The sequence below is a fragment of the Lithobates pipiens genome, unplaced genomic scaffold (assembly GCF_037356315.1).
Source record: "Lithobates pipiens isolate NorthernLeopardFrog02 unplaced genomic scaffold, aLitPip1_a1.2 Scaffold_8, whole genome shotgun sequence".
Classification (NCBI taxonomy): domain Eukaryota; kingdom Metazoa; phylum Chordata; class Amphibia; order Anura; family Ranidae; genus Lithobates; species Lithobates pipiens.
The window spans coordinates 390649951-390665085 of record NW_027507903.1 but is presented as its reverse complement, the minus strand read 5'-3'; the positions used below and the strand labels follow the sequence as shown (position 1 = coordinate 390665085).

General features: G+C 44.3%; 1 protein-coding gene across 2 annotated transcripts in view; it reads right to left on the bottom strand.

The window, feature by feature from the left end:
* Nucleotides 1-15135, bottom strand: part of SEC24A (SEC24 homolog A, COPII component) — a 209413-nt gene that overhangs the window by 34125 nt on the left and 160153 nt on the right. The window lies entirely within an intron of this gene.

The following is a 15135-nucleotide window of genomic DNA, read 5'->3' as shown; positions in this document are numbered from 1 at the left end:
TTCCCTTCTGCCAGCATACAATCTATTCAGTGCTGTGATTTCTATTGTAAGTTGTAATGTTATATTGCGTTGCAATTGTTGTATCGCAAGTATGCAAAATATTACTATACGTAACCCTTCATTTTTTTTTATTTTATTTATTATTTTTTTAATTAAAAATAGTATTTTTGACTTACCTCTCCAAGTTCATTGACAGACACAGCCTTCTTTATTCAGAACCATAGGGTTATATAGCCCCCTACAGGAGTAGGACACTAGGCAGAAAAAAAAAAAAAAAAGACTTTGCTACGCCCATGGGCAGTCCTAGGTCATATAGACCCCCTTCTATGCTATAGACCTTCATTTATGCAACAAGCAGTATCCGACGTATTAAAACTTCATAGAGAGGCGGGTGCTGTGTCTGTCAATGAACTCAGAGAAACTGATTTTATGGTAAGGCAAAAATCCTATTATCTCATTCGTTCACTGACACAGCCTTCTTTAGTCATAACCATAGGGATATCCCAAAGCGGTGCCAAACATGACAACCTGGAGCTCAGCAAAAACTGGAGCCCAATCTGAACAGCAAGAAAACCCCTTCATGAGGGAAAAACCTTCTAGACCACAGCCTGCAGAACCTTGCGGCCAAAAGAAGCATCCGCAGATGCCAGCACATCCACCTTGTAAAATAAAAAAAAAAAAAAAAAGTGTGCACCGACGACCAGGTGGCCGCCTTACAAACTTGTGTTACTAACGCCTGATGACAGAAGGCCCTGGAGGCACTCAGTGCCTGAATCGCGTGTGCCTTCACCGGGAAGGGAGGAACCTGACCCTTGATAGAATTGGCCAGAGTCACAATCTGCCTGATCCCTCTAGAAATGATCGTCGAGTAAGCCGATAGCCCCTTCTTTGGTCTGTCTGTGATCAGGAAACATGGAGTCGAACCTTCGAAAAATACTCAGTGTCTGCTAAATACACCCTGACAGCCTGTACCACATCCAAGATGTGCACGGCAAATTCCTTTGGATGTTGCGGCCTAGGACACGGAGAAGACAAGATGCTTTCATTTAAATGGAAATCAGAGACAACCTTTGGAAGGAAATGACAACAAGGACGAAGCACCACCATGCCGCTATGATTTACCAAGTAGGGCGTGCGACAGGATAGCTCCACCAACTCTGACACACAAGTAATACCCACCAAGAAGGCCGCCTTCTGTGATGGCATGAGCAGGGGAATTTCTCGAATATTTTCAAATGGAGGCTTCTGTAGAACCGAAAGAACAGGATTCAAGTCCCACAGTGGCAAGGGAGATTGCACAGGTGGAACCCGCACTCCCTGAAGGAAGGTATGCACCAGGGAATGTGAAGCCAGGGAGTGTTGAAAGAAAACTGCCAAGGCCGACACCTGGCCCTTGACAGTACTCAAGGCCAAATTCTTTTTAACGCCCCTCTAAAGAAAAGTCAAAATCCAAGTCACCGAAAAGGAACGTGAAACCCCACTGACTCACACCATGAAATATACGCTTTCCACGTCCGATAATTTACCTTCCTGGAAGTAGACTTTCTAGCCTTGAGCAGCGTCAGAATCACAGACGCAGACAAACCCTATCCTTCAACACCTGGTTTTCAATAGTCAGACCGTTAGAGCTAGCGACGGTAAAGCAGGGTGGAAGATCGGCCCTTGGGATAGCAGTTCCTCCCTGAGAAGCAACCGCCATTCCGGGGCCACTAGAATGACTGGAATTCCTTCGGCTTCGATTCTGTGCAACAGCCACGGCAGAAGCTTGAGAAGAGGAAAGGCATAGATCAGACGATACTGGCCCCACGGAGTGACCAGAGCATCTGAGACGTCCACCAGAGGGTCCCGAGACCTGGCCAGAAATTTCTGCATCATCCTGTTGATTCGAGATGCCTTCAGACCTACCTCAGGAAATCTTCAGCATAGACAGATCTGTTGAAATACCTCCAGATGAAGGGACCACTTCCTTTGGTCCAATACTTGATGACTGAGGTAATATACCTGCCAGTTGTCCACCCTTAGAATGCGAATGGCGGAGATGGCCAGGACGAAACTCTCTACCCACCGTAGAATGTGACTACTTCAAGGCCGGCTAACACACTCCCTGTTCCTCCCTGGTGGTTGACACAGGCCACCGCCGTGGCATTGTCTGACTGGATCCGTATCGAGAGCCCCTGAAGTCAATCCATCCAATGATCCAGACTGATCGCTCGGAGTTCCAAGATTTTGATAGGTGGCCTGGATTCCTCCAGCGTCCAGTGACCCTGAGCCGAGCTCAGGCCCAGGACTCCTCCCCACCCGGACAGACTGGCATCATGGTGACCACTGTCCAGTACAGCGGAAGAAAGGATTTTCTCTGCCGAAGAGCCGGGGAATGAAGCCACCAGATCAGGGACCCTTTGGGTTCTTTGACTCAGCCAAATCTGACTTTCTAGAGACTTGCAACATTTGTCCCATTTTAACAAGATCTCCCTGGGGTCTCGTATGGAACTGAGCGAAAGGGACCGCCTCAAACTTCGACACCATCGGGCCCAGTACCCGCATTAGAGTCTGCAGGGAGACTCACCTGCCGGACAGCAGCAAGCGGGCTGCCGCCTGTAATTTCTGGAGTTTGTCCTGCAGGAGTAGGACTCACGCCGCGGAATCCAGAGTCAGACCATGATAAACCAATTACTGAACTGGAATCAATGCAGACTTTTAGTAATCAGCCCCCCAAAATCTGCAAGACTCTTAACAGTGATCTCCATGTCATCCCTCAGGGCCGCTGGGGACTCTGCTCACAGCAGAATGTCATCCAGGTAGCCCAGAATAGCAATTACCTGCTGGCGCAGTAGCCCCAGAACCAACATCTTGGTGAAGACCCGAGGACCAGAAGCGAGACCAAAGCGAGACCAAAAGGGTAACACCGCAAACCGATAATGCTCCTCTCCCACAGGATAGCGGAGGAACCGTTGGTGCTGTGCACAAATCGGAATGTGCAGGTAGGTACCCTTGATGTTGACGGAGGCCAGAAATTCCCCTTGATGAAGAGATGCCACCACGGAGCGAATGGACTCCATTCTGAACTTCTGTACCCGCACATAATGGTTCAGGGCCTTGAGGTCCAGAATAGGACACCGTACCCTCTTTTTTGGGGATCGTAAATAGGTTTGAATAAAAGTCCTGGAAACCTTCCAACACTGGAACTGGGACAATCACCCCTTGGAGCAACAGGCCTTGCACCGCACCCTGGAGACAGATGCAGATTGGACAGAAAAAAAATCTGCTTGGGAGTCAAGTCTGGAACTCGATCTTGTAAGCAGACAGATTCACTTTGTGGACCCACTTATCAGAGAGGTCCACGGGCCTGGAAAACAGCAAAGACGTCCTCCCACACGGACAGCGAGTCCGTGTGGGAGGACGTCTTTACCTGGGGGTCTGGAGAAGCCTGCTCTCTGTTTGCCCGACCAGGCCCACTTGGGATCTCCTGAGGGGGGCTTGAAAGACTGAGCCTTTGTCAGTGGACCCTGAGGGACAAAAAATAAAATAAAAACTGTGTGCTGAGAAGTTATTAAGTTTCCCACACAGAAGCAATCATTGCATCCACCAGTGCTTTCTCGTGCGCAGAGGAATCATCCTCACTGTCCGAAAGATCTAGGAGCGCGACCGCAGACCCCGCAGGGTGGGCCCCGTCCACGGCAGTCAAATCAGATTCTGGATCTTACGAGAGAGATGAAGCAGGGGAAGGCGGGGGGACACCTTTTGCTAGTCTGCTGCCCAGGAGCTACCTCCACCTGGGAAACAAGGACTCCAGGGCCGTCGTCCGTGCATCAACGGATGACCTGCAGCCTCTGACAGGGGGTCAGGTGGGGAAACCTGCTCTGGAGACCCCATACAAGAAAAAAAAAAAAAGCCCCAAACCAAGAGTGATCATTTCAATGGGACATCCCCCACACCGGTAGTGGTACCGAACCACCAGAACACCCCACAGCCTGCAGCGGTTGACCATGAGGGACGCTGCGACTCAAGCCAAGACCCAGTCATTTGCACCCTCACAAGACATTCAACTCCGGAAAATCCAGGAAGAAAAACTAAAATTAAAAATTGCCAGGACAAGAGGTCCCAGCAGGGAACTAGGTCCTTACGCCTGACTAGGCAGAAAAAAACAAAAAACTGAAGGCCTATAGCAGAGAGGGGGGGTGTATATCACCTAAGACTGCCCATGGGAATAGCCAAGTTTTTTCTGTCTAGTGTCCTACTCCTGTACTTCGCCCCATAGCCAATATGAAGTGAGAGAAAATCCCTCCAATGTGAAGGAATCCTTGGTTGTCAGCGGTATGGATGAGCTCAGGCGTGTTCAGATTCTAGTCCAAACCCACCCGAGTTATCCCGCCAGGAAGCTGTCACTACACAAAGCCAATTCTAAGCAACAGAGTAATTTCCTGCCCCACAGCCATAAGTATACAAGGGGCATGTATACATGCCGTCATGGGGCGGGGAATGCCTCAGCCGCTTAGGATTGGCTTTTTGAAGTGACAGCTCCCTGACGAGAAAACTCAGGTGGGTTCGCACTAGGATCTGAACATGTTTGAGCTCAACCCTGATCACCAGAACTAGCATCCCCATTGAAAGCTTTTCCCTCTATTCTGGTGACAACTCAATATTTGTGATTTTCTTCCACTTTCATGATTAGTGATAATGGTAAACAGGTCAAACAGAAAGGCTGAATCTCCCCAGTTCCAATTGCTCTCCACTCTATCAAAATGTAAAACGTTTAGTCTTAGTTACACTTTAAAGAACAAAATTCCTGTTATTTTAGCAATGTAAATTCTGGTTGAAACTGGCTAAAAATTGCAGAAGGTAAGACAGTATGGTCAGCATAACAGCTCGTTATAAGGATTACTGATGAAAAAAATATAAAAAAATATATAACAGACTGAATGCAACGGTTATGTGCATATAATTGAGAGAGAATGTAGGTGTGTCGCTGTTCTGGTTGAAAGGCAATTTTAAGCCTGTTCTAGCAATGCTTCTGTGTTGCACCCTCTGCAGGGTGCAAAAGATAGTAAAAAAAAAAAAAAAAGAAGAAGAGTTGACAAAAATTTAATATATACTGGCTAAAAGTGCAGATAATCAGTATATGCACCCTCCACAAGGTGTAATACCTTATAATTTTGTGCTGGTATTCAAATGTGTTGTCATGGTTATGCAATAGTTTGTCTGCTTACCTGTTCCCATGTGTTCATCTAGAGACCAGCCGACCCTCACCTGTCTGCTTTTGTAATCCATCCTCTGGCATGGCTCCACCCTAGCTCCTATCAGGGAGCTCTATATTAACCTGTGCACTGCAGGCCAACGCTGCTGATCAACCTTTGTGTGTTAGCTTCCTGTTACCTGCCGTGTGCTCTGCTGCTATTCTGTTACCGACTTTGGCGTGTCCGTGACTTTCCCTTTGATCCTGACCTTTTGGCGTGTCCCTGACTATTCCTGTCTGCTTGTGGCCCCGACTTTGGCTTTTTCCCTACCATCCCTATCCTCCTGTTGCCTACTGTGGGTGTGAGCTGGGGGACCCTGGGGGTCGTGACCTGGAGCCAGTTGCAGCCAAGTCCATCCTCACCACTCGAGGCTCTGGTGAACACCTGCTGGCTCTTAGACTCCACGCCCCAGGGAATCTTACACTCTAACCCCGGTGGGATCCATCTTGGTGTTCTGGCGGCCCTGCCTTGCTATTACCTTGACCCCCGTCTGCAGCAGTCAGCCGTAGGGTCCACAACCTTGCGGTGCACTCCTATTCCCTGCGGGGTGCATCTGTCACCTGGCCTCAAGGTGACCCGACATGTGTTATACCCTCTGCTGAATGCAACAAATCAGGGCAGAAGTATTTGGAATGGCGATTGATAATTTCACTTGGAGTAAATTAAGGTGATGGAAACAGAGATAAGAGAATGCAGCACCTATGATATGCCAATTGCAGCTGATGCAAAATATATTTGACCCAGAGGAGTTAAATACTTGTAGTGATTAGCATAAATACCATTGGAGTAAATAAATTCCGTGCAACAAAAACCCAATATAAAAAATGTATTTAAAATGCATTTATTTTGTTAAAAAATAAGATACACACATTTGATATAGATATTTTAAAGCATGTAAACATAAAAAGATGGATGTCAGAATCCTAATCTCGGCTGACCGGAAGTGACGCGAAGACGGTCGTATATCTGCCCTATGTGTTTCGTCATTCAGACGTCAACAGGAGCGTTCATCTTGCTACACCTCCCGTTCTAAAATAGTATGCAGTATTCTCAGTGCGCCTGCGCATGGAAATGACGGTGGCCATTTTGGTTAAGATAACAAGGACCAAAGCCCATAATGCCCATAGATAGCCTAATGGCATACAAGTTTGGTGGCCATTTTTGTTGGGATATTGAAGACCGACGTTTGTCAGCATGACATCCAACAAAACAAAACAAAAATAAAAATATCAATAAAAACATTGCCCGATGGGAGCATCGTTGTTGGGATCACGATTGGTGTTAATACGTAAAGCAATGCTGCTTTATTGTTGCTGATCGGAAACTACCCTGTATACTGGTTCTGATCTGTGTCATCACTGGGCATTCAGATTGGGGTCACCGCATACTACCATTCAAAACACATTATTCTGCCGTCATTCCTGCAAAGCTAACTTTAAAGTAACATAATTGCTGTTTATTCACTTGCAATTAGTAGACACACACTCATATTCTCAATATACAAAAAAAAGGTTTAAAAAATGAATAAAAAATGAAACAGAATAGCAATGGTGATAATACTGGGATATCTAAATCCACTCTGGAGAGGAGGGAAGTGGGTAAAAGTTAGACAGATATCCAAATTCTCTCTGAAGGAGAGGGAGGTGGATAAATCTCAAACACATTGAGGAACTGTTTAACCACTTAAGCCCCGGACCAATTGTCAAGGACCAAGGACCAGAGGTCTTTTTACAATTTCGCACTGCACTGCTTTAATTGGCAATTGCGCGGTCATGCAATGCTGTACCCAAACAAAATTTGTCCTTTTCTTCCCACAAATAGAGCTTTCTTTTGATGGTATTTGATTGCCTCTGCAATTTTTATTTTTTACGATATAAAAGGAAAAAGACGAAAAAAAAAAAAAAAAAAAAAAAAAAAAAGAAGATTATTCGATTTTTCTTATAACAAAAAGAAGAAAAACTAAATTTTAGTCATACATTTAGGCCAAAATTCATTCAGCCACATGTCTTTAGTAAAAAAAATGTCAATAAGCGTATATTTATTGGTTTGCGCAAAAGTTATAGCGTCTATAAACTAGAGTACATTTTCTGGAATATACACAGCTTTTCATTTATGACTGCCTATCTCATTTCTTGAGGTGCTAAAATGGCAGGGCAATACAAACCGCCCCCCAAATGACCCCATTTTGGAAAGTAGACACCCTAAGGAAATTGCTGAAGGGCATGTTGAGCCCATTGAATATTTTTTTTTTGTCCCAAGTGATTGAATAATGATACTGATAAAAATGATAATGATAAAAAAAAAAATAGTTTACAAAAAGTTGTCACTAAATGATATATTGCTCACACATGCCATAGTTATATGTGGAATTGTACCCCAAAATATATTCTGCCGCTTCTCCTGAGTACGGGGATACCACATATGTGGGACTTTTTGGGAGCCTAGCCGTGTACGGGACCCCGAAAACCAATCGCTGCCTTCAGGATTTCTAAGGGTGCAAATTTTTGATTTCACTCCTCACTACCCATCAGTTTCAAAGGCCATAAAATGCCAAAATAGCACATAACCCCTCCAAATTACCCCATTTTGGAAAGTAGACACCCCAAGCTATTTACTGAGAGGCATGTTGAGTCCATGAAATATTTTATATTTTGCCACAAGTTGCGGGAATATTAAAAACTTTTTTTTTTTGCACAAAGTTGTCACTAAATGATATATTGCTCACACATGCTATGGGCATAAGTGAAATTACACCCCAAAATAAATTCTGCTGCTTCTTCCGAGTACGGGGATACCACATGTGGGGGACTTTTTGGGAGACTAGCCATGTACGGGACCCCGAAAACCAAGCACCGCCTTCAGGATTTAAATATAAAAAGCTACCAAAAAAAAAAACCTGTTAGCAATCGCAGGGATCAGGCCTGACTCTGAACGCTGCAGTTATGCGTTTAGTGTTTTGTAAGTGACAGTGATCGGTCGATACTGCACTTGGGTGGGCTGGGCAGAGGGGCAAAATGCAGGTGCTAGCAGGTATCTGGGCTGATCCTGCTAACAATGCGTTTTTTTGGAACCCTGAACTGCTGGGGACGCTAGTATAGACCTGATCAGATCAGATATTGATCTGTTCAGATACTATACCACTACGGGAGGTGTATGCTTTGTGCGTGGGTGTTAGCGGTACTGGCACTAACCTAGCACTGCCTGGGGCGACGCAGACCCTGACCCTAAAACCTAATTGATATCACCCGCCGGGTGCTCAGGGGGTTAAACCTTTATTGGGTAATAAATGGTGGGTGCCCTGATGCTATAAAAAGCAAAACTAACCAGAGTCCCCCGTAACACTTATACGGTAATCACTGGAGAAAGGGTTAACTAGGAGCAATCAGGGGGTTAAAATCTTTATTAGGTAGTATATGGGGGTAAAAGAAAAAACAAGGAAAAAATCGCGCTACCACCTACAATTTAAAAGAGAAAACGAAAAAAACGTTTCTTTGTGCACACATCAAATACTGCTGCAGTTCTGCTATATACCCAAAAAATATATATGCTCACACAAATAACCCAAAAAGAACCGCGCTGTCCTAAGTGTGAACTTCGGTCGTGTGTTTCCCCAATAGTGAAATCAAATTGCAAAATATTGTTACGATATCACAAATTATGAGAAAAAGTATATCAGTGAATACTACTAAGAAAAAGTGAAGACAGACACCTATAGCCAGAAAAAAAAAAAAAAAAAATTTATATATATATATATATATATATATATATATATATATATATATATATATATATATATATATATATATATATATATATATATATATATATATATATATATATATATATATATTTTAACGTCTGTAGCCACAATTCAATAGGTACAGATATATGCCATATAAACTTAGCTACACAGACGATACTAAACAGAGTCTTAACTCAAGTGAATAAAACGCATGATATATTACTATATTCAAACTTGCAAAGGAAAAAAACAATATAATCACATAAAAATGAAAAAAATTGAATGAAAGTGTCCAATCATTTAAAATCAGTCCATAAAGATAATAGAAGCACCACGTGTCAGATATGATATTAATATTTTTCAGGATCTTGTTCAAAAATCCCAGCAACTCTGCACCTGTAAAAGTGCACCACCACCAGAAGTGAGGATTGGCTCCTTACCAGATGCTCTTAGGTTGTGTGCTCTAAAGGTCAAACCAGGCCGTATACACTCATCAAGCGTCCATAGGCTCCACCCATAGGTTAGATCGTTTAAGCAGTCAGGTTCCAATATTTGGCAATAACCGGTCAACCATAGAGAGGAGGAAAAAACGCTCCAAATAGTGTAAAAACGTTTTATTAAAAGTAGTAAAAAACAGAAAATGCACTTACAAAAGTCAAGCACAATAGGGCATGTCACAGTAGGTAGCGCCGGCCGGACGCAAATCATCTACTTCAGTACCCTTTCGCCAGCTGGTTCGTTCGGAGGCAATAGACAGCGTGTCACATCGCCCAACGCGTTTCGTGAAATGTCACGTCTTCTCTTCTACGTAAGAGATAGAGAGGATTATCAGTCAGGCCTGGTTTTCCTTTGGCAGAAAAAGCTAGCCTCTGAGAGGGAAGGTGAACGTATGGATACGTTCCCTCATAATAGCTCTAGTGGAACTATGGGAAACCCCCCAGGGACTATATCAGGAAACCACATTGTGCATTATCCTGTAGGAGAGGGACAGACCCAAACAAGGGGAAGTTATAATCAGGGCAACCCTGGTCGTTTTCCGCAATGGCCATTAAGGGGAACCCCGATGAAGGGACCTAGGAAAGGCCCCAAGAACAATAAGAAGGATTTCCCTCGTAACAACAACCAGAGAGTGCCATACGATCAGAGATCAGGGGAGCATGGACCATGGGGTTCTATTCAAGGCTTCGACCAGGAGAGATCTATATATCATAGCAGAGACAAGGTATCTCAGGCCTATGATATACCAACTCAAAGTCGTTTTCTCCCTCTATCTGATTCTGCGGCATCGAATGGATGGAGACATAATGGTAACAATTACCAACAAGAATACAACCCGAATGGACAGTACCAGATAGGATATGGTCCCGGACAGGGTTTTTCACAATATAACTACAATAATAGGGCTAACCAGGATGGGATTTTCCGATAGACAACAGAGGCCTGAAAAGGCCCGTAGAACAAAGAGAGGGGTCCGAGGGGGGAGGCGACTACAGTCAGCAAAAACGAAAAAGACCCTAGGTAAAGGGATTTTCAATCTCAGCAAACAAGTACTTACCGATTCGGAACAACGAATTTTGGACAAGGGACTCAAATTTGCTCCGCCTAAGGGCCTGAGCAAGTTTGGGACCTATATGGACGTCCACAAGTACGTGCGGAGACTGAGTATTAAGAGATACTTGTTGGGAAATCCCATTATAGACAATCAGGAAATTAGATCAGAATTTAAATATTCTGGTCTTGCTAATGCGTCACTTTTCAATCCCCCAGGACCTCTAGCCCCTAACATTAAAGTGTTTAGGGACGTGGTATTACGCGATTTAGAGAGAATTGATTTAAAAAAAGTGAGGATGCACGGAGATTTGCAGAAAGGTTTGGATACCTTGTGCAGTAATAAATCTCTTGTGATTAGGCCAGCAGATAAGGGAGGAGGAATCGTGGTTTTGGATAAATGCGACTATCTAAAAGAAATGCACAGGATTGTGGATGATGGTGAGACTTATACAGTGATCAACAGAGACCCTGTCATAAAATATAAGAAGGAGTTGGAGAAGATTGTTGACAGGGGATTTCGGAAGGGAATCCTCAGCGACAGAGAGAGGTTATTTTTAGTACCGGTTGCCCCGCGCACACCGGTCATTTATTATCTCCCAAAGATACACAAAAATGCTGTTTGCCCCCCCGGGACGCCCGATAGTCAGTGGGATTGACTCGGTGACGTCCCGGGTGGGCAAATACATCGATTTTTTTCTGCAACCATTGGTGCAGAAAATCCCTTCTTATGTAAAAGACACTAAGCAGATTATTAATATGCTGAGTAAGATCAAACCGAGAGAAGGTCTTTGGCTCGTGACCGCTGATGTCATGTCGCTGTACACCATCATCCCCCATGAACTGGGGTTTGAGGCGGTTAGATTATTTTTAGAACGAGGATCAGGTCTAGTTCAGACCCAAATAGATTTTATTTTGGAATGGTTAGAATTTGCCGCAGGGCACAATTACTTCTGGTTCGATAACCAGTTCTTCCGCCAGGATAAGGGTGTGGCCATGGGGGCGAAATATGCCCCCAGTTTGGCCAACCTGTTCATGGCCAAATGGGAGGAGGACGTGGTCGATACTCCAAGACGCCCTGAGGTTGCGTTGTGGGTACGCTATATCGACGACGTCCTCCTCCTATGGGATGGGGAGGAGCTGGATCTACGTAATTACATGGAATTGTTGAACCAGAATAACAGAGGCATCAGACTGAACTATGAATCCAGTAGAGAAGAGGTTAACTTTTTGGATTTAAATGTCAGAGTGGCGGGTGACATGTTTGTCACATCAACGCATTTTAAACCAACGGATAGAAACTCTTATATCCCTATGGGAAGCTGTCATCATGCTTCATGGCTAAAATCGGTCCCTCTAGGACAGTATATGCGCCTTAGGAGGAATTGTACTGATGTTACCACATTTGACGAACAAGCTGAGATATTATCCCAAAGATTTAGGGAGAAAGGGTATGCGACAGAGGCTCTGACTGAGGCCTTGAATACAGTACGCAACAGAGATAGGTTATCACTACTGGCAGAAGGAACTGTTGAGAAAGATAAGAACCAGGCGTTACTACCTTTTGTGACTACATATTCGACGCAACATCGGCAAATTAAGCAATTAATTCACAAACACTGGCATATTTTGACCAACGATCAGGTTTTGGGTCAGATTTTACCCGAAAACCCTAGAGTTATTTTCAGGGGGGTACCAACACTGGGTAGCAAGGTTGCCCCTAGTGTACAAAGCCCCCCAAAAATAAATAGGTGTTTTTTTCAAAACTTAACAGGGTTTTACAGATGTAAAAACTGTCAGGTATGTACACTAAATGCGAACAGAAATTCCAAAATCTGTGAATTCTCTTCCACGAGCACACTCAAATCATATACGGTGGAGCCCTTTATAACTGCGGTTGTATATCTCATCCAGTGCCCGTGCGGACTCTAATACGTGGGGAGGACCAAGAGGGCCCTAAAAGTTAGGCTAAACGAACACATCGGCAATATTAAACGGGGCTTCGACAAGCACCCTGTTTCCAGACATTATGATGAGGTACACGATAGAAATCCCTCCAACACCCTTTACATGGGAATAGATAAGCATAGACCCCATTGGAGGGGAGGGTCATTAGTAAGGGATATCTCCCGTCTAGAGATGTCATGGATTCATAGATTAAAAACATATGCCCCTTTTGGGATGAATGTCGATATTGATGTAAATGCGTTTATAAATAACGCTTAATGTAAGAGGGGGTCTTTTGGTCTACATTCTCCCTCGTAGGACCTGGTGGGATTTTTTCTCTGTTATGTGCCATCTAGAGTATTATATGTTTTTTCCACATAACATTTGTGGACAATTAGTGCTTCAGTGTATGATCTTACTGGATGTTGTTTTTTATTTTTATTTTTATATTTTTATTTTTTATTTTCATGTTTTTCAAATTTTAATTTTGTTGGGGGACAATTTGTATTATTTTATATTACATTCTCTTATATACATGTGAATGATGTCACTGTAAAGAAAAAATATCTATAGCAATGTGATTGTTGTTGGCTTTCCATGTAATTGATGGTTTTCCATGTAATTATCTTCACAAAACTATACTAGGTAGATGTCTAGATGTCTAATGCGACACATTCAATGTATAATTGTTTTTTATTATTCTGTTTATGCTTGTTTTGAATAATATGGTGGTCCTTGGGTGCAAGCCTCCCCCTTAGTGGTAATATATGCAGTTTTTTTCTATTCCCCCTTTGCGGCGATTGAATATCATTTTTCCTTTCCCTTTTTTTTGATTAGAACAATGGCAGCGATATGGTGGCGGTTAATTGTCCGCTTTAAGTATGAAGAGTGAACTCTCTTCTTCTTCGCTCCGTTTCCCTCTTATGCACTTTCAGTGCGGAGGGAGGATCGAAAGTGAGGCTTGGCCCTCGCCTTGCCTGTATTTACTTCCGGGTACGTGTTCACGTCGGAAGACCAGCAGGGATTGGTGCGTTGGTCTGACGTGACCACGTTGTTAGTAAGGGCGGATATGCCGCTCGGGACATCATTTCCGCATCTATGCGGAGATAGGAGTCCTGATGCGACATTGACATCGAGGCTTGGTCCCTGCAGGTGTCTAGCGGGGAACCAATAGTGAGAGGCCAAACATTCGTGACGTCGTTTGGGGCGTCATTTCCGGATTCGTGCGGAGATGGGATCTCCGATGTAGTACTGATACTGAGGCTTGGTTCCCGCTGGTGTCCAGCGGGGAACCAATGGCGATAGGCTAAGCGAGTTCTCTGGTGGGATAATGATTGGCTGATGTGCTGTGACGTTTTTTGCGCCACTTCCGCCTTTGAATCGCCCGCGCTGTTCGAGCTGCCCATGGGTGGAGGAGGCTTGGATCATAGGACATCATATAAAAAGGGGGCAACATGGCGTGTCACCCGAGCCCCGAGAAGACGTGACATTTCACGAAACGCGTCGGGCGATGTGACACGCTGTCTATTGCCTCCGAACGAACCAGCTGGCGAAAGGGTACTGAAGTAGATTTGCGTTCGGCCGGCGCTACCTACTGTGACATGCCCTATTGTGCTTGACTTTTGTAAGTGCATTTTCTGTTTTTTACTACTTTTAATAAAAAGTTTTTACACTATTTGGAGCGTTTTTTCCTCCTCTCTATGGTTGACCGGTTATTGCCAAATATTGGAACCTGACTGCTTAAACGATCTAACCTATGGGTGGAGCCTATGGACGCTTGATGAGTGTATACGGCCTGGTTTGACCTTTAGAGCACACAACCTAAGAGCATCTGGTAAGGAGCCAATCCTCACTTCTGGTGGTGGTGCACTTTTACAGGTGCAGAGTTGCTGGGATTTTTGAACAAGATCCTGAAAAATATTAATAGTATATGGGGGTTCCTGACGCTATATAAAAACCTGACGGGGAACCTAAATAACTAACTGGCTAACCAGCGTCACCAGTGACACTTATACGGTGATCGCTGGTGAAAGGGTTAACTCTAGGGGCAATCAGGGGGTTAAAATCTTTATTAGGTAGTATATGGGGGTACCTAACGCTATAAAAACCTGGCGGTGAACATAAAAACTAACTAGCTACCTAGCGGCACCAGTGACACTAATGCAGCGATCAGAAAAACGATTGTTTAGTGACACTGGCAAAAGGGGGTGAAAGGATTAACTCTAGGGGCAATCAGGGGGTTAAACCTTTATTAGGGGGGGTAGGGGGCTACCCTGGAACGAACACTAATCATTGCAATCACACTGACTGGGGGGGGGGGGGGGGTGATTTATGTGCCTATGTGTACCTACGTGTCAGTGTAGTGTTGGTGCACTTACCATCTCTGCTCTCCTCGCAGTCCGGTCAAAAAGACCACTCAAGGAGAGTGACATCACTTCCTCCCTGCCTGTGTTTACACTACACAGGCGGGGGAAGCTTCTCATTCGCCAGGAGCAATCGAGAGGGGATGGCCAGAAACCAACGGCCATCCCCTCATCCCGGATCGTTTTATCATTATGTCTAATTTTTACCCACTTCCCTCTTCTCCGGAGTGGATTTAGATATCCCAGTATTGTCACCATTACTATTATGTTTAATTTTTAATTCATTAAAAAAAATTTTTTT